The sequence below is a fragment of the Pristiophorus japonicus genome, unplaced genomic scaffold (assembly GCF_044704955.1).
Source record: "Pristiophorus japonicus isolate sPriJap1 unplaced genomic scaffold, sPriJap1.hap1 HAP1_SCAFFOLD_826, whole genome shotgun sequence".
Classification (NCBI taxonomy): Eukaryota; Metazoa; Chordata; class Chondrichthyes; family Pristiophoridae; genus Pristiophorus; species Pristiophorus japonicus.
In genome coordinates, this window is record NW_027254747.1 from 139,721 (window position 1) to 165,394 (window position 25,674).

The following is a 25,674-nucleotide window of genomic DNA, read 5'->3' on the forward strand; positions in this document are numbered from 1 at the left end:
CTGCGCATGCGGGGATAAGCCCCGCCCCCTGTGTCGATTTCCAGTGAGCAGAAGAGCGCATGCGCCCTCCCCTCCCCCAGCCTGTGAGCGCCATTCAGTCAGTGAGCGGAAGAAGATGGTTTAAACAGCCGGGAATGGAGACACTGCGGCCCCGGGGTAAGGCAGCGAGCAGCAGCCTCCTTACAGCAGCACATCGCTTTGGGAGCGTGTCCGCAGATGGGCTCAGAGATCGGCACTGAGTCCGAGGGAAGTTCAGGCGGAGTGGAGCAAGAACTGGTCTCTGCGTGGAGTGAGTGGGGGAAGGGAGAGGCCATTCTCGGGTTGTGTGTGTAGCCACTTTCTGTTCCTAATTTAACAGACTGGAGATACTGAGTGGTCTTCTCATGTTCCTAATGTAATAAACACGAGGGACATAATGGCTTCCTCCTGTTCATATGTAACAAGCTCTAGGGGCAGAATGACCTTCCCCTGTACCTATGTATCAGGCTAGAATGGGATAAATGGCCTCCTTTAGTTAGAAACATAGAAAATAGGTGCAGGAGCAGGCCATTCGGCCCTTCTAGCCTGCACTGCCATTCAATGAGTTCATGGCTGAACATGCAACTTCAGTACCCCATTTCTGCTTTCTCACCATACCTCTTGATCCCCTTAGTAGTAAGGACTACATCTAACTCCTTTTTGAATATATTTATTGAATTGGCCTTAACAACTTTCTGTGGTAGAGAATTCCACAGGTTCACTGGGTGAAGAAGTTCCTCCTTATCTCGGTCCTAAATGGCTTACCCCTTATCCTTAGACTGTGACCCCTGGTTCTGGACTTCCCCAACATTGGGAACATTCTTCCTGCATCTAACCCGTCTAAACCCATCAGAATTTTAAACGTTTCTATTAGGTCCCCTCTCATTCTTCTGAACTCCAGTGAATACAAGCCCAGTTGATCCAGTCTTTCTTGATAGGCCAGTCCCGCCATCTCAGGAATCAATCTGGTGAACCTTCGCTGCACTCCCTGAATAGCAAGAATGTCCTTCCTCAGGTTAGGAGACCAAAACTGTACACAATACTCCAGGTGTGGCCTCACCAATGCCCTGTACAACTGTAGCAACACCTCCCTGCCCCTGTACTCAAATCCCCTTGCTATGAAGGCCAACATGCCATTTGCTTTCTTAACCGCCTGCTGTACCTGCATGCCAACCTTCAATGACTGATGTACCATGACACCCAGGTCTCGTTGCACCTCCCCTTTTCCTAATCTGTCACCATTCAGATAATAGTCTGTCACTCTGTTTGTACCACCAAAGTGGATAACCTCACATTTATCCACATTATAATTCATCTGCCATGCATTTGCCCACTCACCTAACCTATCTAAGTCACTCTGCAGCCTCATAGCATCCTCCTCGCAGCTCACACTGCCACCTAACTTAGTGTCATCCGCAAATTTGGAGATACTACATTTAAACCCCTCATCTAAATCATTAATGTACAGTGTAAACAGCCGGGGCCCCAGCACAGAACCTTGCGGTACTTCACTAGTCACTGCCTGCCATTCTGAAAAGTACCCATTTACTCCTACTCTTTGCTTCCTGTCTGACAACCAGTTCTCAATCCATGTCCGCACTCTACCCTCAATCCCATGTGCTTTAACTTTGCACATTATTCTCTTGTGTGGGACCTTGTCGAAAGCCTTCTGAAAATCCAAATATACCACATCAACTGGTTCTCCCTTGTCCACTCTACTGGAAACCTCCTCAAAAAATTCTAGAAGATTTGTCAAGCATGATTTCCCTTTCACAAATCCATGCTGACTTGGACCTATCATGTCACCTCTTTCCAAATGCGCTGCTGTGACATCCTTAATAATTGATTCCATCATCTTACCCACTACTGAGGTCAGGCTGACCGGTCTATAATTCCCTGTTTTCTCTCTCCCTCCTTTTTTAAAAAGTGGGGTTACATTGGCTACCCTCCACTCGATAGGAACTGATCCAGAGTCAATGGAATGTTGGAAAATGACTGTCAATGCATCCGCTATTTCCAAGGCCACCTCCTTAAATACTCTGGGATGCAGTCCATCAGGCCCTGGGGATTTATCGGCCTTCAATCCCATTAATTTTCCCAACACAATTTCCCGACTAATAAGGATTTCCCCCAGTTCCTCCTCCTTACTAGACCCTCTGACCCCTCTTGTATCCGGAAGGTTGTTAATGTCCTCCTTAGTGAATACCGAACCAAAGTACTTGTTTAATTGGTCCGCCATTTCTTTGTTCCCCGTTATGAAACAGATTCCAGGGGCTGAATAGCCACTTCTATTCCTGTATAACAGACTCCAGGGGCTAAATAGTCTCCTCCAGTTCCTATGTAACAAGCTCGAGGGGCTAAATGCCCTCCTCCTGTTCCCCTGAAACAGTCCCGCGGGGATGAATGCCCTTGTCCTATTCCTAATGTAACAGACCCGAGGGGCAGAATTGCTTCCTCCTACTGCTTTCTAACTCCAATTGCTGAATAGCCCTCTCCAGTTCCTAATGTAATGAGCTCGAGTTGCTGTATGGCCTCCTCCAGTCCCTATATGACATCCTCGAAGGGTTGAACGGCCTTCTCCTGTTCCCATGTCACAGGGTCAAAGGGCTGAATGGTCTGCTTGTGATCCTAATTTAACATGCTTGAGGGGCTGAATATCCTCCCCCAGTTCCTATATAACATGTGCGAGGGGCTGAAAGACCTCCTCCAATTCCTCTAACAGGCTGGAGGTGCTGAATGGGCACCTCCTGTTCCTGGTTAACAGTTCCGAGGGGTGGAATTGGCCTACTCCTGTTCCGATGTAACAGACCCAAGGTACTGAGGGTCTTCTCCTGTTCCTAATGTATGAAGCACGAGGGGATGAAAAACTTCCTGCTGTTCCCATGTCACAGAATCAAAGGCTGCGTGGTCTGCTCGTGTTTCTAATGTTAGAGAGGCTGAATTTCCTCTTCCCATATAACACAATGGAAGGGCTGAATGGCATCCTCCTGATCCAATGTAACAGGCTCGAGGGGAAGAATAGCCTCATCCTGTTCCTGTCTAACAACATTCAGTGCTGAACAGCCATCTCCTGTTCCTGTGTAATAAGTTAAATGGGATGAGTGGCCTCCTCCAGTTGCAATATAACATGTACGACTGGCTTATTGGCCTCTTCTAGTTCCTATAACATTGTCGGTGGGCTGAATGGCCTCCTCCAGTTCCTACATAACATGCTTGAGAGTCTGAATGGCCTCCTCCTGTTCAGATGCGAAAGGCTCCAGAGGATGGATGGCCTCCCTATTCCTGTGTAACAGTATCCAGTCGATGCATCGCCTCCACCAATTCCTTTATAGCAAGGCTGTGGTTCTGAATGCCCACCTCCTGTTTCTATGCAACAAACTTGAGGGTCTGAATGGCCTCCTATTATTCATTTGTAACAGGTTTGAGGGGCTGAATGGTGTCCATCTATTCCTGTAAAGCAAACTCCAGGGCTAAAAGGCCCACTCCAGTTCCTAATGTAACAGAGTCGAAGGGCAGAATGGCTTACTGTTCCTGTGTAACAGGATCCAAGGACTGAATGGGCCTCCTCCACTTCTAATGAATGGCCTCCCCCTGTTCCAAATGTAACAGACTCGAGGAATTGAATGGGCCTCCTCCAGTTCCAATGTATAAGGCTCGAGGGACTGAATGGTCTCCTCCTGTTCCTTATGTAACAGACTCGAGGGACTGAATTGCCTCCTCCTGTTCCAATGTAACAGACTCGAGAGACTGAATGGCCTCCCCCTATTCCTTTATATAACAGGCTCATAAGAACATAAGAATTAGGAACAGGAGTAGGCCATCTAGCCCCTCGAGCCTGCTCCGCCACTCAACAAGATCATGGCTGATCTGGCCGTGGACTCGGCTCCACTTACCCGCCCGCTCCCCATAACCCTTAATTCCCTTATTGGTTAAAAATCTATCTATCTGTAATTTGAATACATTCAATGAGCTAGCCTCAACTGTTTCCCTGGGCAGAGAATTCCACAGATTCACAACCCTCTGGGAGAAGAAATTCCTTCTCAACTCGGTTTTAAATTAGCTCCCCTGTATTTTGAGGCTATGCCCCCAAGTTCTAGTCTCCCCGACCAGTGGAAACACCCTCTCTGCCTCTATTTTGTCTATCCCTTTCATTATTTTAAATGTTTCTATAAGATCACCACTCATCCTTCTGAACTCCAACGAGTAAAGATTCAGTCTACTCAATCTATCATCATAAGGTAACCCCCTCATCTCCGGAATCAGCCTAGTGAATCGTCTCTGTACCCCCTCCAAAGCTAGTATATCCTTCCTTAAGTAAGGTGACCAAAATGCATGCAGTACTCCAGGTGCGGCCTCACCAATACCCTATACAGTTGCAGCAAGACCTCCCTGCTTTTGTACTCCATCCCTCTCGCAATGAAGGCCAACATTCCATTCGCCTTCCTGATTACCTGCTGCATCTGCAAACTAACTTTTTGGGATTCATGCACAAGGACCCCCAGGTCCCTCTGCACCGCAGCATGTTGTAATTTATCCCGATTCAAATAATATTCCCTTTTGCTGTTTTTTTTTCCAAGGTGGATGACCTCACATTTTCCGACATTGTATTCCATCTGCCAAACCTTAGCCCATTCGCTTAACCTATCTAAATCTCTTTGCAGCCTCTCTGTGTCCTCTACACAACCCGCTTTCCCACTAATCTTTGTGTCATCTGCAAATTTTGTTACACTACACTCTGTCCCCTCTTCCAGGTCATCTATGTATATTGTAAACAGTTGTGGTCCCAGCACCGATCCCTGTGGCACACCACTAACCACCGATTTCCAACCCAAAAAGGACCCATTTATCCCGACTCTCTGCTTTCTGTTAGCCAGCCAATTCTCGATCCATGCTAATACATTTCCTCTGACTCCGCATACCTTTATCTTCTGCAGTAACCTTTTGTGTGGCACCTTATCGAATACCTTTTGGAAATCTAAATACACGACATCCATTGGTACACCTCTATCCACCATGCTCTTTATATCCTCAAAGAATTCCAGTAAATTAGTTGAACATGATTTCCCCTTCATGAATCCATGTTGCGTCTGCTTGATTGCACTATTCCTATCTAGATGTCCCACTATTTCTTCCTTAATGATAGCTTCAAGCATTTTCCTCAAGACAGATGTTAAACTAACCAGCCTATAGTTACCTGCCTTTTGTCTGCCCTCTTTTTTTTAAACAAAGGCGTTACATTAGCTGCTTTCCTATCTGCTGGTACCTCCCCAGAGTCCAGAGAATTTTGGTAGATTATAATGAATTAATCTGCTATAACTTCCATCTCTTTTAATACCCTGGGATGCATTTCATCAGGACCAGCGGACTTGTCTACCTTGAGATCCATTAGCCTGTCCAGCACTACCCCCCTAGTGATGGTGATTATCTCAAGGTCCTCCCTTCCCACATTCCTGTGACCAGCAATTTTTGGCATGGTTTTTGTGTCTTCCACTGTGAAGACCGAAGCAAAATAATTGTTTAAGGTCTCAGCCATTTCCACATTTCCCATTATTAAATCCCCCTTCTCATCTTCTAAGGGACCAACATTTACTTTAGTCACTCTTTTCCATTTTATCTATCGGTAAAAGCTTTTACTATCTGTTTTTATGTTTTGCGCAAGTTTACTTTCGTAATCTATCTTTCCTTTCTTTATTGCTTTCTTAGTCATTCTTTGCTGTCGTTTAAAATTTTCTCAATCTTCTAGTTTCCCACTAACCTTGGCCACCTTATACGCATTGGTTTTTAACTTGATACTCTCCTTTATTTCCTTAGTTATCCACGGCTGGTTATCGCTTCTCTTACCGCCCTTCTTTTTCACTGGAATATATTTTTGTTGAGCACTGTGAAAGTACTCCTTAAAAGTCCTCCACTGTTCCTCAATTGTGCCACGTTTAGTCTGTGTTCCCAGTCTACTTTAGCCAACTCTGCCCTCATCCCACTGTAGTCCCCTTTCTTTAAGCATAGTATGCTCGTTTGAGACACTACTTCCTCACCCTCAATCTGTATTACAAATTCAACCATACTGTGATCACTCATTCCGAGAGGATCTTTGACTAGGAGATTGTTTATTATTCCTATCTCATTACACAGGACCAGATCTAAGATAGCTTTCTCCCTTGTAGGTTCTGTAACATACTGTACGAAGAAACAATCCCGTATGCATTCTATGAATTCCTCCTCAAGGCTACCCCATGCGATTTGATTTGACCAATCGATATGTAGGTTAAAATCGCTCATGATTACTGCCGTTCCTTTTTCACATGCCTCCATTATTCTCTTGATTATTGTCTGCCCCACCATGAAGTTATTATTTGGGGGCCTATAAACTACGCCCACCAGTGACTTTTTCCCCTTACTATCTCTAATCTCCACCCACAATGATTCAACATTTTGTTCATTAGAGCCAATATCATCTCTCACAACTGCCCTGATATCATCCTTGATTAACAGAGCTACCCCACCTCCTTTCCCTTCTTGTCTATCTTTCTGAATTGTCAGATACCCCTGTATGTTTAATTCCCAGTCTTGGCCATCCTGCAACCATGTTTCTGTGATGGCCACCAAATCATACCCATTTGTAATGATTTGTGCCATCAACTCATTTACTTTGTTTCGAATGCTGCGTGTGTTTAGGTAAAGTGTTTTAATACTCGTTTTTAAACCATGATTTTTAGTTCTGACCCCTCCTGCAGCCCCTTTATATTCATACATATTGTCCCCTCCTATCACCAGGTTTGAGGGACTGAATGGCCTCCTCCTGTTCCAATGTAACAGGCTCGAAGGACTGAATAGCCTCCCCCTGTTCATTATGTATGAGGTTCGAGGGACTGAATGGCCTCCTCCTGTTCCTTATGTAACAGGCTCGAGATACTGAATGGCCTCCTCCTGTTCCTTATGTAACGGACTCGAAGGACTGAATGGCTTCCTCCTGTTCCAATATAACAGTCTCGAGGAACTGACTGGCCTCCCCCTGTTCCAGTGTAACAGACTCGAGGGACTGAATGGCCTCCTCCTGTTCCTTATGTAACAGGCTCAAGGGACTGAATGGCCTCCTCCTGTTCCTTATGTAACAGGCTCAAGGGACTGAATGGCCTCCTCCTGTTCCTTATGTAACAGACTCGAGGGACTGAATGGCCTCCCCCTGTTCCTTATTTAACAGACTCGTGGGACTGAATGACATCCTACTGTTCCAATGTAACAGACTCGAGGGACTGAATGGTCTCCTCCTGTTCCTTATGTAACAGGCTCGAGGGACTGAATGGCCTCCTCCTGTTCCTTATGTAAAGGCTCGAAGGGATGATTTTCCTCCAGGTTCCATGTGTTGAAAGGCCTCCAAGTTCCAAGATCCAGGGACTGTTCTTCCCCATTGTTTTGGAAATAGCATCGGGCAGTAAACAGGAGCTCAATGCTTCTTTCCCACCAGCTCTCTGATCGGGCTCCTCGCACTGATTATGTTTTCTCATCTCGCTCAAACGTTCTCAAATGTTGCTTTCTTTTCCATCACCTCTAGGGTTATTAGCCAAGTTTGCATCGAACAAATCGTGATCTCACCAGTAACAGCACTTTCCCGACGGTTATCCACGAGGCTGCTTCTGACATTTTCTTCTGTGTAAATGTTAACCACCGTAAGTAACTGAAAAGTTTCATTTCTACAGCAACAACAAACACTTGCATTTATGACAGATACCGAATAAATCCCACACTCGCTCCCTGTACCCCTGACTGATAGATACAGAGTGAATCCCACACTCACTCCCTGTACCCCTGACTGATAGATACAGAGTGAATCCCACACTCACTCCCTGTACCCCTGACTGATAGATACAGAATGAATCCCACACTCACTCCCTGTACCCCTGACTGACACATACAGAGTGAATCCCACACTCACTCACTGTACCACAGACTCAGATACAGAGTGAATCCCACACTCACTCACTGTACCACAGACTCAGATACAGAGTGAATCCCACACTCACTCACTGTACCACAGACTCAGATACAGAGTGAATCCCACACTCACTCCCTGTACCCCTGACTGTCAGATACAGAATGAATTGCACACTCACTCACAGTACACCTGACAGCTATGGTTTATATCATGTACTAATAGCTCGTCTCTACTCCAAATATTTCTGAATCTCATTCATCCAATATAATGCGAAAAACTATTGTCTGTTGGGGTAGTCTCTGATCTGTAAATTTCACAGATGTAGGATAAAACAACTCGTATACCAGGAACTGACAGGTACAGAGGAAACACCCACTCACTTACCCCAGAATGAGAGATAGAGAATAAAACCCACACTCACATACCAGAAACTGATAGGTACAGAATAAAACCCACACTCACATACCACAAACTGACAGATACAGAATAAAACCCACACTCATATACCGGAAACTAACAGGTACAGAGGAAACACACACTCGCTTACCCCAGATTGAGAGATACAGAATAAATCCACATTCACATTGCACAAACTGACATATAAAGGTAAAAATCCACACTCAGATACCAGAAACTGACACCCCGCACATCTACCACAAACTGACAGGTACAAAAAAAACACAATCACATCCCAGAAACTGACAGGTACATATTAATTCCTACACTCACACAGCAGGAACTGACAAGTACAGAATAAAACCCACATTCACATAGCAGAAACTGACAGGTACAGAATACAATCAACACGCAGATTCCAGAAACTGACAGGTACAGAATGCAATCCACACTTGGATATCAGAAAGTGACCAGTGCAGATTAAAACCAAAGTCACATATCAGAAACTGACAGGTTCTAATTAAATCCGAAACTCCCATGCCAGAATCTGATAGGTACAGAATGCAATCCACACTCTGATCCAAAAAACTGACAGATACTGGTCAATATCCACATTCACATGCCAGAAGCTGACGATATAGGTGAAAGTACACACTCATCTACCAGAAACTGACCAGTACATGATAAAACACACACTGACATAACAGAAACTGACAGATACAGATAAAGACCACACTCAGATACCAGAAACTGACAGATACAGAATAAAACCCACACACACATACCAGAAACTGACCGACTGACAGAAATGGAGGACAGTATCCAACTAAAAACAAGGGCGTACAAAGTGGCCAAAACTAGTGGGAGGACAGAAGACTGGGAAGCTTTTAAAAGCCAGCGAAGAATGACTAAAAAAATGATTAAGAAAGGGAAGATAGACTATGAAAGTAAACTAGCACAAAATATAAAAACAGACAGCAAGAGTTTCTATAGGTATATAAAAAGGAAAAGAGTGGTTAAGGTAAATGTTGGTCCCTTAGAGGACGAGACCGGGGAATTAGTAATGGGGCACATGGAGATGGCAGAAACTCTGAACAAATATTTTGTATCAGTCTTTATGGTAGAGGGCACTAACAATATTCCAACAGTGGATAGTCAAGTGGCTATAGGGGGGAGGAGATGGTACTCAGTAAGGTAATGGGATTAAAGGCAGATAAATCCCCTGGACCTGATGTCTTGCATCCGAGGGTCTGAAGAGAAGTAGCGGCAGGGATAATGGATGCATTGGTTGTAATTTACCATAATTCCCTGGATTCTGCGGAGGTCCCAGCAGATTGGAAAACTGAAAATGTAACGCTCCTATTTCAAAAAGGAAGCAGACAAAAAGCAAGAAACAATTAATTAGTTAGCCTAACATCTGTGGTTGGGGAAAATGTTGGAGTCCATTATTAAAGAAGCAGTAGCAGGACATTTGGATAAGCAAAATTCGGTCAGGCAGAGTCAGCATGGAATAATGAAGGGGAAGTCATAGAAACATAGAAAATAGGTGCAGGAGTAGGCCATTCGGCCCTTCGAGCCTGCGCCACCATTCAATAAGATCATGGCTGATCATTCACCTCAGTACCGCTTTCCTGCTTTCTCTCTATACCCCTTGATCCCTTTAGCCGTAAGGGCCTTATCTAACTCTCCCTTGAATATATCCAATGAACTGGCATCAACAACTCTCTGCGGTAGGGAATTCCACAGCTTAACAACTCTCTGAGTGAAGAAGTTTCTGCTCCTTTCAGTCCTAAATGGCTTAGCCCTTCTCCTTAGACTATGTCCCCTGGTTCTGGACTTCCCCAACATCGGGAACATTCTTCCTGTATCCAACCTGTCCAGTCCCGTCAGAATTTAAAATGTTCGACGAGATCCCCTCTCATCCTTCTAAATTCCAGTGAATACAGTCCGAGTCGATCCAGTCCCTCGTCATATGTCAGTCCTGCCATCCCGGGAAGCAGTCTGGTGAATCGTCGCTGCACTTCCTCAATAGCAAAAACGTCCTTCCTCAGATTAGGAGACCAAAACTGAACACAATATTCCAGGTGAGGCCTCACTAAGGCTCTGTAGAACTGCAGTAAGACCTCCCTGCTCCTATACTCAAATCCCTTAGCTATGAAGGCCAACATACCATTTGCCTTCTTCACCACCTGCTGTACCTGCATGCCAAATTTCAATGACTGATGTACCATGACACCCAGGTCTCACTGCACCTCCCTTTTTCCTAATCTGCCGCCATTCAGATAATATTCTGCCTTTGTGTTTTTGCCACCAAAGTGGATAACCTCACATTTATCCACATTATACTGCATCTGCCTCGCCTTTGCCCATTCACCTAACCTGTCCAAGTCACCCTGCAGCCTTTTAGCGTCCTCCTCACAGCTCACACTGCCACCCAGCTTAGTGTTATCTGCAAACTTGGCGATATTACACTCAATTCCCTCATCCAAATCATTAATGTATATTGTAAATAGCTGGGGTCCCAGCACTGAGCCCTGCGGTATCCCACTAGTCACTGCCTGCCATTCTGAAAAGGACCCGTTTATTCCGACTCTCTGCTTCCTGTCTGCCAACCAGTTCTCTATCCACGTCAGTACATTACCCCCAATACCATGTGCTTTAATTTTGCACACCAATCTCTTGTGTGGGACCTTGTCAAAAGCCTTTTGAAAGTCCAAATACACCACATCCACTGGTTCTCCCTTGTCCACTCTACCAGTTACATCCTAAAAAAATTCTAGAAGATTTGTCAAGCATGATTTCCCTTTCATAAATCCCTGCTGACTTGGGCTGATCCCAACACTGCTTTCCAAATGTGCTGCTATTTCATCTTTAATAATTTATTCCAACATTTTCCCCACTTCTGATGTCAGGCTAACCAATCTATAATTATCCATTTTCTCTCTCCCTCCTTTTTTAAAAAGTGGTGTTACATTAGCTACCCTCCAGTTCAAAGGAACTTATCCAGAGTCGATAGACTGTTGGAAAATGATCACCAATGCATCCACTATTTCTAGGGCTACTTCCTTAAGTACTCTGGGATGAAGACTATCAGGGCCCAGGGATTTATCAGCCTTCAATCCCATCAATTTCCCTAACACCATTTCCCGCCTAATAAGGATTTCCTTCAGTTCCTCCTTCTCACTAGACCCTCGGTCCCCTAGTATTTCCGGAAGGTTATTTGTGTCTTCCTTCGTGAAGACAGAACCAAAGTAATTGTTTAACTGGTCCGCCATTTCTTTGTTCCCCATTATAAATTGACCCGAATCTGACTGCAAGGGACCTACGTTTGTTTTCACTAATCTTTTTCTTTTCACATATCTATAGAAGCTTTTGCGGTCAGTTTTCACGTTCCCAGCAAGCTTCTCATACTCTTTTTCCCATCCTAATTAAACCCTTTGTCCTCCTCTGCTGTATTACAAAATTCTCCCAGTCCTCAGTTTGCTGCTTTTTCTGGCCAATTTATATGCCTCTTTCTTGGATTCAACACTATCCTTAATTTCCCTTGTTAGCCACAGTTGAGCCACCTTCCCCGTTTTATTTTTACTCCAGACAGGGATGTTGAAGTTCATCCATGTGATCTTTAAATGTTTGCCATTGCCTATCCACCGTCAACCCTTTAAGTATTACTCGCCAGTCTATTCTAGCCAATTCATGTCTCATACCATCAAAGTTACCTTTCCTTAAGTTCAGGACCCTAATCTCTGAATTAACTGTGTCACTCTCCATCTTAATGAAGAATTCTACCATATTATAGTCACTCTTCCCCAAAGGGCCTCGCACAACAAGATTGTTAATTAGCCCTTTCTCATTACACATCACCCAGTCTATGATGGCCAGCCCTCTAGTTGATATCTCGAAATTGGTCTAGAAAACCATCCCCAATACACTCCAGGACATCCTCCTCCACCGCATTGCTACCAGTTTGGTTAGCCCAATCAATATGTAGATTAAAGTCGCCCATGATAACTGCTGTATCTTTATTGCACGCATCCATAATTTCTTGTTTGATGCTGTCCCCAATCTCACTACTACTGTTTGGTGGTCTGTACACAACTCACAACTAGTGTTTTCTGCCCATTGGTATTCCGCAGCTCCACCCATACCGATGCCACATCATCCAGGCTAATGTCCTTCCTTACTATTGCATTAATTTCCTCTTTAACCAGCAATGCCACCCCACCTCCTTTTTCTTTCTGTCTATCCTTCCTAAATGTTGAATACCCTTGGATGTTGAGTTCCCAGCCTTGGTCACCCTAGAGCCATGTCTCCGTGATGCCAATTACATCATATCCGTTAATTGCTATCTGCGCAGTTAATTCGTCCACCTTATTCCGAATACTCCTCGCATTGAGGCACAGAGCCTTCAGGCTTGTCTTTTTAACACTCTTTGTCCCTTTAGAATTTTGCTGTAATTTGGCCCTTTTTGCTTTTTGCCTTGGGTTTCTCTGCCCTTCACTTTTACTTTTCTTCTTTCTATCTTTTGCTTCTGTCCCCATTCTACTTCCCTCCATCTCTCTGCATAGGTTCCCATCCTGCTGCCATATTAGTTTAACTCCTCCCCAACAGCACTAGCAAGCACGCCCCCTAGGACATTGGTTCAGATCCTGCCCAGGTGCAGACCATCCGGTTTGTACTGGTTCCACCTCCCCCAGAACCGGTTTCAAAGTCCCAGGAATTTGAATCCCTACCTTCTGCATCACTCCTCAAGCCACGTATTCATCTGAGCTATCCTGCGATTCCTACTTTGACTTGCACGTGGCACTGGTAGCAATCCTGAGATGAATACTTTTGAGGTCCTACTTTTAATTTAGCTCCGAGCTCCCTAAATTCATCTTGTAGGACCTCATCCCGTTTTTTGACAAATTTGCTGGATTTCTTTGAGGATGTAACGAACAGGGTGGATAAAGGGGAAGCAGTGGATGTGGTGTATTTGGACTCTCAGAAGGCATTTGACAAGGTGCCACATAAAAGGTTACTGCACAAGATAAAAGTTCATGGGGTTGGGGGTAATATATTAGCATGGATAGAGGATTGGCTAACTAACAGAGAACAGAGAATCAGGATAAATGGTTCATTCTCTGGTTGGCAACCAGTAACTAGTGGGATGCCACAGGGATCAGTGCTGGGACCCCAACTATTTACAATCTATACTAATGACTTGGAAGAAGGGACTGAGTGTAACATAGCCAAGTTTGCTGATGATACAAAGATGGGAGGAAAAGCAATGTGTGAGGAGGACACACAAAATCTGCAAAAAGACATAGACATGCTAAGTGAGTGGGAAAAAATTTGGCAGATGGAGTATAATGTTGGAAAGTGTGAGGTTATACACTTTGGCAGAAAAAATCAAAGAGAAAGTTATTATTTAAATGGAGAAAGATTGCAAAGTGCCACAGTACAGCGGGACCTGGGGGTACTTGTGCATGAAACACAAAAGGATAGTATGCAGGTGCAGTAAGTGATCAGGAAGGCCAATGGTATCTTGGCCTTTATTACAAAGGGGATGGAGTATCAAAGCAGGGAAGTCTTGCTACAGCTATACAAGGTTTTGGTGAGGCCACACCTGGAATACTGCATGCAGTTTTGGTTTCCATATTTACAAAAGGATATACTTGCTTTAGAGGCAGTTCAGAGAAGGCTCACGAGATTGATTCCAGGGATAAGAGGGTTGACTTATGAGGAAAGGTTGAGTAGGTTGGGCCTCTACTCATTGGAGTTCAGAAGAATGGGAGGTGATCTTATCGAAACGTATAAGATTATGAGGGGGCTTGACAAGGTGGATGCAGGGAGGATGTTTCAACTGATGGGGGAGACTCGAGCTAGAGGGCATGATCTTACAATAAGGGCCACCCATTTAAAACTGAGATGAGGAGAATTTCTTCTCTCAGGGTTGTAAATCTGAGGAATTCGCTGCCTCAGAGAGCTGTGGAAGCTGGGACATTGAATAAGTTTAAGACAGAAATAGACAGTTTCTTAAATGATGAGGGGTTATGGGGAGCGGACGGGATAGTGGAGCTGAGTCCATGATCAGATCAGCCATGATCTTATTGAATGGCGGAGCAGGCGCGAGGGGCCATATCGCCTACTCCTGTTTCTATTTCTTATGTTGTTATCATACAGAATAAAACCCATACTCACATGTCAAAACTTGACAGCTACACAATAAGTCCCAACTTACGTAGCAGAGACTGACAGGTACAGAATAAATCTCACAATCACTTCACAAAAACTGACAGGTACAGAATAAAACACACACTCAAATACCAGAAACTGACAGGTACAGTATGAAACCCACATCCATGTATCTGAACAATAATATGCAAGTAAAACCCATACCTGCCTATTAGAAACTGACAGCGAAACACTCACACACCAGAGACTGATGGAATGAGTAAAACAGTTTAGGCACTCTTACCCCAGTGTCAGGCTCACACAATCGTTTTTTCAGTAATTCGGATGATAACTAACATGTTCTCAATGTGGCCCATTTAATTAGTGATAAAAGCAACTTGTGAAACAATCCCATTTTTGCTAATTTAATTTGAGACAAAAAGATGGTCTGAGCATGTGCAAAATATATGCTGCTCCTCCCCTCCCCACACAGTGTTTAAACCGACGGGAAGGGCCCAGGCGAGCTCCCCTCCCCCAGCTCTGTCAGCGGCTGCCGTTTCCTCTGTGCTCGGCTGATGATCGTTGAACACATCAGGGAGCGGAGATATCCCGGGCCCGAGTAAGGGAGCAAACAGCAGCCTCCTTGCAGCAGCTCATCACATTGGGACTGTGTCCACAGATGGGCTTTGAGTCGGGGTAAGTTCAGCTTCAGTCGGGGGCTGTCTGTAAGAGGCAGAGTGGAGCAGGAACTAGTTCTGGAACATGGAGTGAATGGGGGAAGGGAGAGGCCATTTTCGGGCTGTGTGTGGACAGTGTAAGGTAACAGAGAAAGTAAATCACCTCGCTCTTTCAAATCATTGCTACTTTCTTTCTCCAAATCAGTAATAAATGTTCCTGATTCAGTTCCAATCTCAGTGTCTGTTGTTCTTGGACAGTGAACAGTGAAAACACAGCCTGAGAGTGAGGATGTGAGGAGTTTCACAAGTGCATCTATTGCAGGCATCAGGAGAGGAGTGTGACAGGAGACACTTCAAAAATGGGTTATTTTGTTTTGGTGCATTGAATTCTCAGAACAGTGTTGCTGATGATCGAGAGATACATTGTCGCTCCCTCCGATACATCGGGTAACTGGGACATTCTGTTAATGACACAGGTCCGCAACTCTGTTCCAATAGACTGAGAACAATTGTTGTACAGCCCAGGTACCTGTGGTTATATTCCAGGAAGCAATTCAGAATTTTACAGGTAGTTCCATGGGAGTGGGAGATATAAACCTGGACAGTGCCAATCGGGTGTCCCATTCATGGACCAGTGCTGGGTTTGGGTTGTGTCTGGATGCTGATAACTTACTATAGAACCATCCTACACACCTGGTGTGGTGAATCTGAGTGCCACTGTACTGCAGTGAGGTCAGATGACACAGATTCCTCTCTCCAGATACTTTACTTTATTATAAACAAACACATTAATTATAAATCTTTTTATATTCTCTCCATCACCTGTCCATATCATAACTAATAGTGTTCTCCTATTATTATTCTCAGAGCAAAATACTTCACCAAGCCAGAATAAATTTGATCTTTCCTCAACCCGGAACACAAGGATCAGTGCAGGCAGCTCCTTCTCACACACAGTAAGTACATTATCACTCACAGAGCGCAGAGACACAGAACTGATCTCAATCATATTGTCACAGGCAGCAGAAGCTGTCAGTCCCACAGTGATCCGAATTTGCAGAGTTACATTATGAATCCCACAGTCACTTGGAGCAGTACAATAATATGTTATTTCAAAGTCCAATCATATCGCATTGAAAGGCAGATCCAATTTCACTCCCTTACTCACGCACACGAACAGATAGACACTGACACAGTGTCAATCCACACTGGTGTCTGTACACTGACTCTCAAACCCAACAGCTAACATACAAAAGCAGAGAAATGGAGGTAATGGACTGAACCAAACCTCCTCCTGAGACAGTCATCGATAATCGCAAACTATCATCCGCCTTCAGCAGGTGGAGAAGGAACCAAATCCAACAGTAACACAGAGCAAGAATAGCTCAGTACAAGAGACTGTCAATTATATAATGAATCTCACACTCGCACATCACCAGTCTAACAGATACATAATCAATCCCACACTCACACACATTACCAGTCTAACAGATACATAATCAATCCCACACTCTCACACATCACCAGTCTAACAGATAAATAATCAATCCCACACTCACACACATCACCAGTCCAACAGATACATAATCAATCCAACACACGCACATCACCAGTCTAACAGATACATAATCAATCCCACACTCACACATCACCAATCTAACAGATACATAATCAACCCCACACTCTCACACATCACCAGTCTAACAGATACATAATCAATCCCACACTCACACACATTACCAGTCTAACAGATACATAATCAATCCCACACTCACACACATCACCAGTCTAACAGATACACAATCAATCCCACACTCTCACACATCACCAGTCTAACAGATACATAATCAATCCCACACTCACATTCCAGAGACCGATAGATAGAGTAATACCCACACTCACATTCCAGAGACTGATAGTTACAGAGTAATACCCATACTCACATTCCAGAGACTGATAGATACAGAGTAATACCCACACTCACATTCCAGAGACCGATAGATAGAGTAATACCCACACTCACATTCCAGAGACCGATAGATCCAGAGTAATATCCACACTCACGTTCCAGAGACTGATAGATACAGACTGAAAATAACACTCATAACAAAAAACTTACAGGTTCTGATTAAAACCCTTACTCAAATATCAGAAACATAGATACAGAATAAAACCCACACTCACTTCCCAGAGACGGACAGATACAGAATAAAACACATACCAGAGAGTGACAGATAGAGTAAAATCAGCACTCACCTGAAAGTGACTGTCTGATTCAATGTCAAAACCACAATACCACATCTGTACCAGACACTTAAAGGCACAGAATGAAATCAACATTCATATAATAGCAACTGATAGGTACAGAAAACATACACACATTCACATACCAGTGACAGACAGGTAGAATGTGGTAAACTGCACACTCTCATAACAGAAACTGTGACATAGAGAATATAACCCCACTCATAACAGAAACAGACAGGTACAGCTAAAAAGTGCCACACTCACACACAAGAGACTGACAGGTACAGAGTGAAATCCACATTCACACTTGAATAAAACACACATTCACAAAACAGCAACTGACAGGTGGGAAACCCACATGCACATCCCAGAGACTGACATTCACAGATTAATACCCACACTCACATACCATAGACTGATTGATACAGAGTAAAACCCACACTCACATACCATAGATTGATGGATACAGAATAAAACCCACACTCACATACCATAGACTAACAGATACAGAGTACAACCCACACTCTCATACCATAGACTAACAGATACAGAGTACAACCCACACTCTCATACCATAGACTGACAGATACAGAGTAAAACCCACACTCACATACCATAGACTGATGGATACAGAATAAAACCCACACTCTCATAACCATAGACTGAGAGATACAGAGTAAAACCCATACTCACACCAAAGACTAATAGATACAGAGTGAAGATCACATTCACATCCCAGAGAATGACAGCTGTAGAGTAAAATCCACACACTCATAAAAGTGAGTGGCAGATAAAGAATAAAACGCACACTAACATCTCAGAGAGTGAAAGATACAGACAAAAATACACATTCATGTTACCGAGATTGACCCATACAGATAATACCCAAACCCATATACCAGAAACTGACCGATACACAGAAAAACCCACACTCAAATCCCAGAGACTGACAGATAAAGAATAAAACTCACACATACATCCTCGAGAGTGATAGATACAGACTGAAATATGCACTCCCTTACCAGAAACTGGGAGGTATTGTATTGATTAAAACACTTACTCATATAACACAAGCTGACAGGTACAGAGTAAAATCCACACTCACACAAGAGATACTGAAAGGTGCAGAATGAAACAACAATATCAACTTATAGTTTCTAGCATATAAATATCAGGTACAGGACAAAACCCACACTCGCATACCAGAAACTGGGAAACACAGAATAAAACCCACACTCACATACCAGAAACTGACAGGTACAGAGTAAAATCCACACTCACATCAGGGAAACTGAAAGGTGCAGAATGAAGCTCCACTCAAATACCAGAAACAGAGAGGTACAGACAAAAGCCCATATTACCTGAAACTGACCAAGAGTAAAACCCACACTCACCTGCCAGAGATTGAAATTTACAGATACAATCCACACATATACCAGAGACTGAAAGGTAGAGTGTGAAAACCACACACACACACCAGTAACTGACAGATACAGATTACAACCCACACTCACATATCAAACACTGAAAAACAAAGAGTAAAACCGCACTCACAAAGAAAATCAACACTCAAATACCAAAAATTGACAGTGTTGGAGGAAAACCCACAATGACAGAGTAGAAACAGTCATGGACAGAGTAAAATGCACACTCACATTTCAGAAACTGATAGGTACAGAATACAGCTCGCATTCACATAACAGAAACTGACTGGGATAGAGACATCGCAAATTCATCATCATAGGCAGTCCCTCGAAGTGAGGATGACTTGCTTCCACGCCAAAAAGGGATGAGTTCACAGTTTTTTCAGTGAAGGACCTAATATTCCAGATCCCAAACGACATCTTGAAGGGTGGAAGATGCCTGTGCGTGGATTTTTTTAACATGTGGTGACCGTTGCACACCAGCCACCACATGGGCTTGACCGAGCTAGGTCTTGGTCCAGTGGCAAAGAGGAATCGCAAACTAACATACCAGAGACTGACAAGTACAGAGTAAAATCCACACTCACACAACAAAAACTGATATATACAGAGTAAAATTCACACTCACATACCATAGACTGAGAGATAGAGTAATACCCACACACAAATATCAGAAACAGACAGGCACAGGTAAAACCCACACTCACATATCAGAAAATGACAGAGACTGTGTAAATCCAACACTCACATACCAGAGAATGTCAGATACAGAATGAAACCCACACTCACTTACCAGTAATTGACATGTACAGAGTGAAAACCTCTCTTCCATACCATAAACTTACAGGTATAAAGGAAAAGCCACACTTGCTAACCAAAGACTGACAGATACAGAATAAATACTACACTCACTGGTAGGCATAGTCTATAGGCCCCCTAACAGTAACTACACTGTTGGATGGAGTATAAATCAAGAAATAATGGAGGCTTGTAAAAAATAAATGGGAATAATCATGGGCAATTTTAATCCTCATATTAATTGAACAAACCAAATAGGCCATGGTAGCCTTGAGCATAGCGTATATCTGGGATAGTTTCCATAAACGGTACATTGTGGAACCGACCAGGGAGCAGGCTATCTTAGATCTGGTACAGTGTAATGAGAACATAAGAACATAAGAAATAGGAGCAGGAGCATGCCATTTGGCCCCTCAAGCCTGCTCCGTTATTTAATAAGAACATGGCTGGTCTGATCATGGACTCATCTCCACTTCCTTGCCCGCCCTTCATAACCCTTTATTCCCTTATCACTCAAAATACTGTCTATCTCTGCCTTAAATATATTTAATGACCCAGCCACCACAACTCTCTGGACAGAGAATTCCACAGATTTACAACCCCTCACCTCAGTTTTAAATGGGCAACCCCTTATTCTGAAACTATGTCACCTAGTTCTAGATTCACCCTATGAGTGGAAATATCCTCATTGCATCCACCTTGTCGAGCCCCCTCATTATCTTATGTTTCAATAAGATCAGCTCTCATTCTTCTGAACTCCAATGAGTATAGGCCCTTCATAATCATCATCAACCCCCTCATCTCCGGAATCAACCTAGTGAACCTTCTCTGAACAGCCTCCAATGCAAGTATATCCTTTCTTAAATAAGGAGACTAAAACTGTATACAGTACTCTAGGTTTGGCATCACCAATACCCTGTCCAGTTGTAGCAGGACTTCTCTGCTTTTATACTCTATCCCCCTTGCAATAAAGGCCAACATTCCATTTGCCTTCCTGATTACTTGCTGTACCTGCGTACTAACCTTTTGTGTTTCATGCACAAGGATGTCCAGGTCCCTCGGTACTGCAGCACTTTGCAATTTTTCTCCATTTAAATAAAAATTTGCTTTTTTATTTTTTCTGCCAAATTGGACAACCTCACATTTTCCCACATTATACTCCATCTGCCAAATTCCTGCCCACTTACTTAGCCTTTCTATATCCTTTTTCAGATTTTGTGTGTCCTCACAACTTGCTTTCCCACCCATCTTTTTATCATCAGCAAACTTGGTTACATTACACTCCGTCCCTTCATCCAAATCATTAGTATAGATTGTAAATAGTTGAGGCCCCAGCACCAATCCCTGTGGCACTGCACTAGTTAATGTTTGTCAACTGGAAATTGATCCATTTATCCCGACTCTCTGTTTTCTATTAGTTAACCAATCCTCTATCCATGGTAATATAATATCGTCAACCCGTGAACTTTCATCTTGTGCAGTAACCTTTTATGCGGCACCTTATCGAATGCCATCCAGAAATCCAAATATACCACATTCACTGGTGCCTCCTTTTCCCACCCTGCCCATTACATCCTCAAAGAACTCCAGCAAATTAGTCAAACATGATTTCCCTTTCATAAAACCATGCTGACTCTGCTTGACTGAATTATGCTTTTCCAAATGTCCTGCAACAGATGTTGGGCTAATTCGTCTTGTAACACTGTTGTGAAGCACCTTGGGACATTGTACTAAATTAAAGGTGCTATATAAATAAAATATATTATTATTAATAAAGGAAAGCTACAGGTTTGTGCGCTGCCATCGAGATTCATTGAGCTGTAGCACCCATGTGTGGCCATCTTTGCAAAAGAGCAATGTGTGGGCAGGGATTCAGGGTCCCAGTGAACCCAGCCAGAGTCAGCACCTTCAGGGGAGGAGAGGGAGGGGCACCAATGAGTGTAGAACTGAACCCAGCCAGAGTCAGCACCTTCAGGGGAGGAGAGGGAGGGGAACCAGTGAGTGTAGAACTGAACCCAGACAGAATCATCACTTTCAGGGGAGGGAGAGGGAGGGGCACCAGTGAGTGTAGAACTGAATCCAGCCAGAGTCAGCACCTTCAGGGGAGGAGAAGGAGGGGCACCAGTGAGTGTGGAACAGAACCCAGCCAGAGTCAGCACCTTCAGGGGAGGAGAGAGAGGGGCACCAGTGAGTGTAGAACTGAACCCAGCCAGAGTCAGCACCTTCAGGGGAGGGGAGGAGAGAGAGGGGAACCAGTGAGTGTAGAACTGAACCCAGCCAGAGTCAGCACCTTCAGAAGAGGGGAGGGGAACCAGTGAGTGTGGAACTGAACCCAGACAGAGTCAGCACCTTCAGGGGAGGAGAGAGAGGGGAACCAGTGAGTGTGGAACTGAACCCAGCCAGAGTCAGCACCTTCAGGGGAGGAGAGGGAGGGGCACCAGTGAGTGTAGAACTGAACCCAGCCAGAGTCAGCACCTTCAGGGGAGGAGAGGGAGGGGAACCAATGAGTGTAGAACTGAACCCAGCCAGAGTTGGTGGTGAAAACTGGGTGCGGAGGATAAGCTGTCTTCAGACATTCGATGTGTTTGAATTTCAGGACAGGGAGGATGGAGAGTGTATGGGACAGGGATTTAGAGCTTTGGAGGAACACGGGAGGCAAGAATGTTCCATGAAATCTAGAATTGTTTGTTCTTAATTTCTGTCCTGTACTTACAGTAATGATTTTTGTAAACTCCTTTTCCGGGGTATCAGAAGGGCAGGATTTGCAAACGGGAAACTCAAACCAAACATCACATCAAGATCTGACAGAGTCACTCGATTCCTCAGGACCTGAATATCATCGGCCTTTGAATGTGAAAGGAGAAATGTTTGTGGGAACAGATTTCAAACATCAGTGTGAGTGGAAAAGCACGGAGACACACTCACCCGAGGGGGAGTGTTCCAGTGCACTGACTGTGGAAAGAGCTTTAACCAGTTACACAGCCTGAAAAAACATCTCACCTTTCACAGCGGGGAGAAACCATACACGTGTTCTGTGTGTGGACGAGGCTTCAACTGATCAACCTGGAGCGACACAAGGACAACCACACCATGAAGAAACCGTGGGAATGTGGGGACTGTGGGAAGAGATTCAGATCCCCATCTGAACTGGAAAAAAAGTCACACTGCGAAGAGGCTGTTCATCTGCTCCGTGTGTGGGGATCGATTCACTTGGTCAAGCAACATGTTGACACACCAGCGAATTCACACCGGGTTGAGACCGTACACTTGCCCCGTGTGTGGGGAGGGATTCACTTGTTATTCCAACCTTCTAACTCACCAGCGAGTTCACTCTGGGAAGAGCCCGATCACCTGCTCTGTGTGTGGGGAGGGATTCACTCGGTCATCCCATCTGATGGTACACCAGCGAGTTCACACTAGGGAGAAGCTGTTCACCTGCTCCGTGTGTGGGAAAGAATACGTTCGGTCATCCTACCTGCTAAGACACCAGCGAATTCACAAGTGATTGCACGGTTTGGATTCTGCTGTTATCCCAAACTGAATCATGTCCATTCTGACAGTTGTGGTTTCTTTCTGCTGATATTGATGACCCTGAACTGGGCTGGAGTTTAATATTCTGGATATTTGACCATTTAATAAACGGGAAAAGGGTCAGATAAAAATAATGCTGATTGTGTTTGCATCCATACTTAACTCTTTTTAAAGGGATTCCTTCAAATACTGGAAGTTGCAACAAATGGAGCTAAACTTTGTTAACAATTGATAATAAAATGAATTGAATCTGGGGGTTGGTTTTGGTTTTCTCTGGGATGGAGCCAGACATGATGTTCCTTGAAATACCGCCGGTGTCCAGTAGATGATGCTGTTTCTCCAACTAACTCCGACTGTGCGGAGAGTGACTTCCCCCGAGAGCATGAGGAATGTGGGCAACTCAGGGTCAGACACTGAACTCACTCATCCCACAGGGACATCACACGCTGCCCCCTCCCTGGGGCAGCCGCAGGTCAGACACTGAACATACTGCATCCCACAAGGACATCACACACTGCCCCCTCCCTGGGGCAGCTCAGGGTCAGACACTGAACATACTGCACCCCACAGGGACATCACACACTGCCCCCTCCCTGGGGCAGCTCAGGGTCAGACACTGAACATATTGCATCCCACAAGGACATCACTCACTACTTCCTCGCTGGGGCAGCCCAGGGTCAGACACTGAACATACTGCACCACACAGGGACATCACACACTGCCCCCTCCCTGGGGCAGCTCAGGGTCAGACACTGAACATAATGCCCCCCACAGGGACAGCACACTCTGCCCACTCCCTGGGACAGATCGGGGTCAGAACTTGGAATGGGAAGGGGAGGATCCAGTTGTTGTCGACCATGTAGGAACCAACGACGTAGGTAGGACTAGGAATGAGTTTCTGCTGAAAGAGATGGAGGAGTTGGGGTCCAAATGAAAAAGCTGAACCTCAAAGATAATAATCTCTGGATTGTTACCTGAGCCCCACACCAATTGTTACAGGGATAAGCAGATTAGAATGTTAAATGTGTGGCTCAAATGGTTAGGTGGGAGGCAGGTGTTTTGCTTTACGCGCACTGGAACCAGCACTGGGCAAAGAGGGAGCTCTTTCCTTGTGATGGGCTCCACTTGAACTGGGCAGGAACCAGTGTCCTGGCGAATCGAATAACTAGGGCAGTAAACAGGGCTTTAAAATAATTAAGGCAGGGTGGGGAGATCTAGGAAAGTACAGCACGGTTTAGATACAGAGAAAAAGCAACAAGAGAAGAGACATGTCAAGGCTCTAGAGCAGAGCAGAATTTTGGGTAAAAATAAGCAGAATGGGTCAGGAAGGGACAGAGAGAGTAACAAAGGTAATAGGGCATTACTGACTGAGGAGACATCAAGGAAAAATAGAAGAAAGTCTAAGCTAAAGGCACTATATCTGAATGCATGAAATATTCACAATAAAATAGATGAATTAATAGCACAGATAGAAATTAATAGGTTTGAACTAATAGCCATTATGGAGACATGGTTGCAACGTGACCATGGTTGGGAACTAAATATTCCAGAATACCGAACTTTTAGAAGAAATGGCAAAATGAAAAAGGAGGGGGCACAACCCTGATAATAAAGGATGGGCTAAAGACAGCAGAGGGAAAGGATCTTAGCTCGGAAAATCAAGAAGTAGGATCAGTTTGGGTGGAGCTAAGAAAGAGCAAGGGGCAGAAAACATTGGGGGGGGGGGTGGGTGGTTGTTTATAGTGGTAATGTAGGGCACAGTATAAATCAGGAAATTAATGGTGCTTGTAACAAAGGTAATACAGTAATCATGGGGACTTTCATCTGCATATAGACTGGGAAAACCAAACTTGCAGTAATAGTGTGGAGGATGAATTCATGGAAGGTATACAAGATGGTTTTCTAGATCAATATTTTGAGGAACCAACTAGGGAACAGGCTATTTTAGATCTAGTATTATTCAATAAGAAAGGGTTAATTAATAATCTTGTAGGAAAGTGGCCCTTGGGGAAGAGTGGCCATAACATGATAGAATTTTGCATTAAGTTTGAAAGTGATTTACTTAATTCCAAACTATGATCTTAAATCTAAACAAAGGAAACTATGTAGGTATGAGGGGAGAGTTGGCTAAGGTAGATTGAGAAACTACATTAAAAGGTATGATGGTAGAAAAGGAATGGCTAGCATTTAAAAAATTAATTCATAATTTACAACAAACATACATTCATTTAAGGCACAAAAAAACCCCACAGGCATAGTGGTCCAATCGTGGCCAACAAGAGAAGCTAAAGATAGTATTAGATGAAAGGAAGATGCTTATAATGTTGCCAAAAAGAGCAGTAAGCATGGGAAGATTTTAGAATTCAGCAAAGAAGGACCAGGAAATTGAGGGAAAAAAAGGCAACTAGAATAAGAGAGTAAACTATTGAGGGACAAAATAAGAGACTGCAAAAGCTTCTATAGGTATGTAAAAAGGAAAAGATTAGCAAAAATAAATGTG

At 44.1% G+C, this 25,674-nt stretch overlaps 1 long non-coding RNA gene across 2 annotated transcripts; it reads left to right on the top strand.

Moving 5' to 3' along the window:
- The first annotated feature begins 73 nt into the window (after positions 1-73).
- Positions 74-23,402, top strand: LOC139257400 (uncharacterized). Of its 2 annotated transcripts, none has more exons than XR_011592292.1 (4): positions 74-289; positions 7,568-7,682; positions 16,042-16,130; positions 22,359-23,402. It is a non-coding gene; the product is annotated as an uncharacterized lncRNA (long non-coding RNA). The 2 variants fall into 2 exon arrangements; XR_011592293.1 differs by having other exon boundaries at positions 74-156.
- Positions 23,403-25,674: the final 2,272 nt, after the last annotated feature.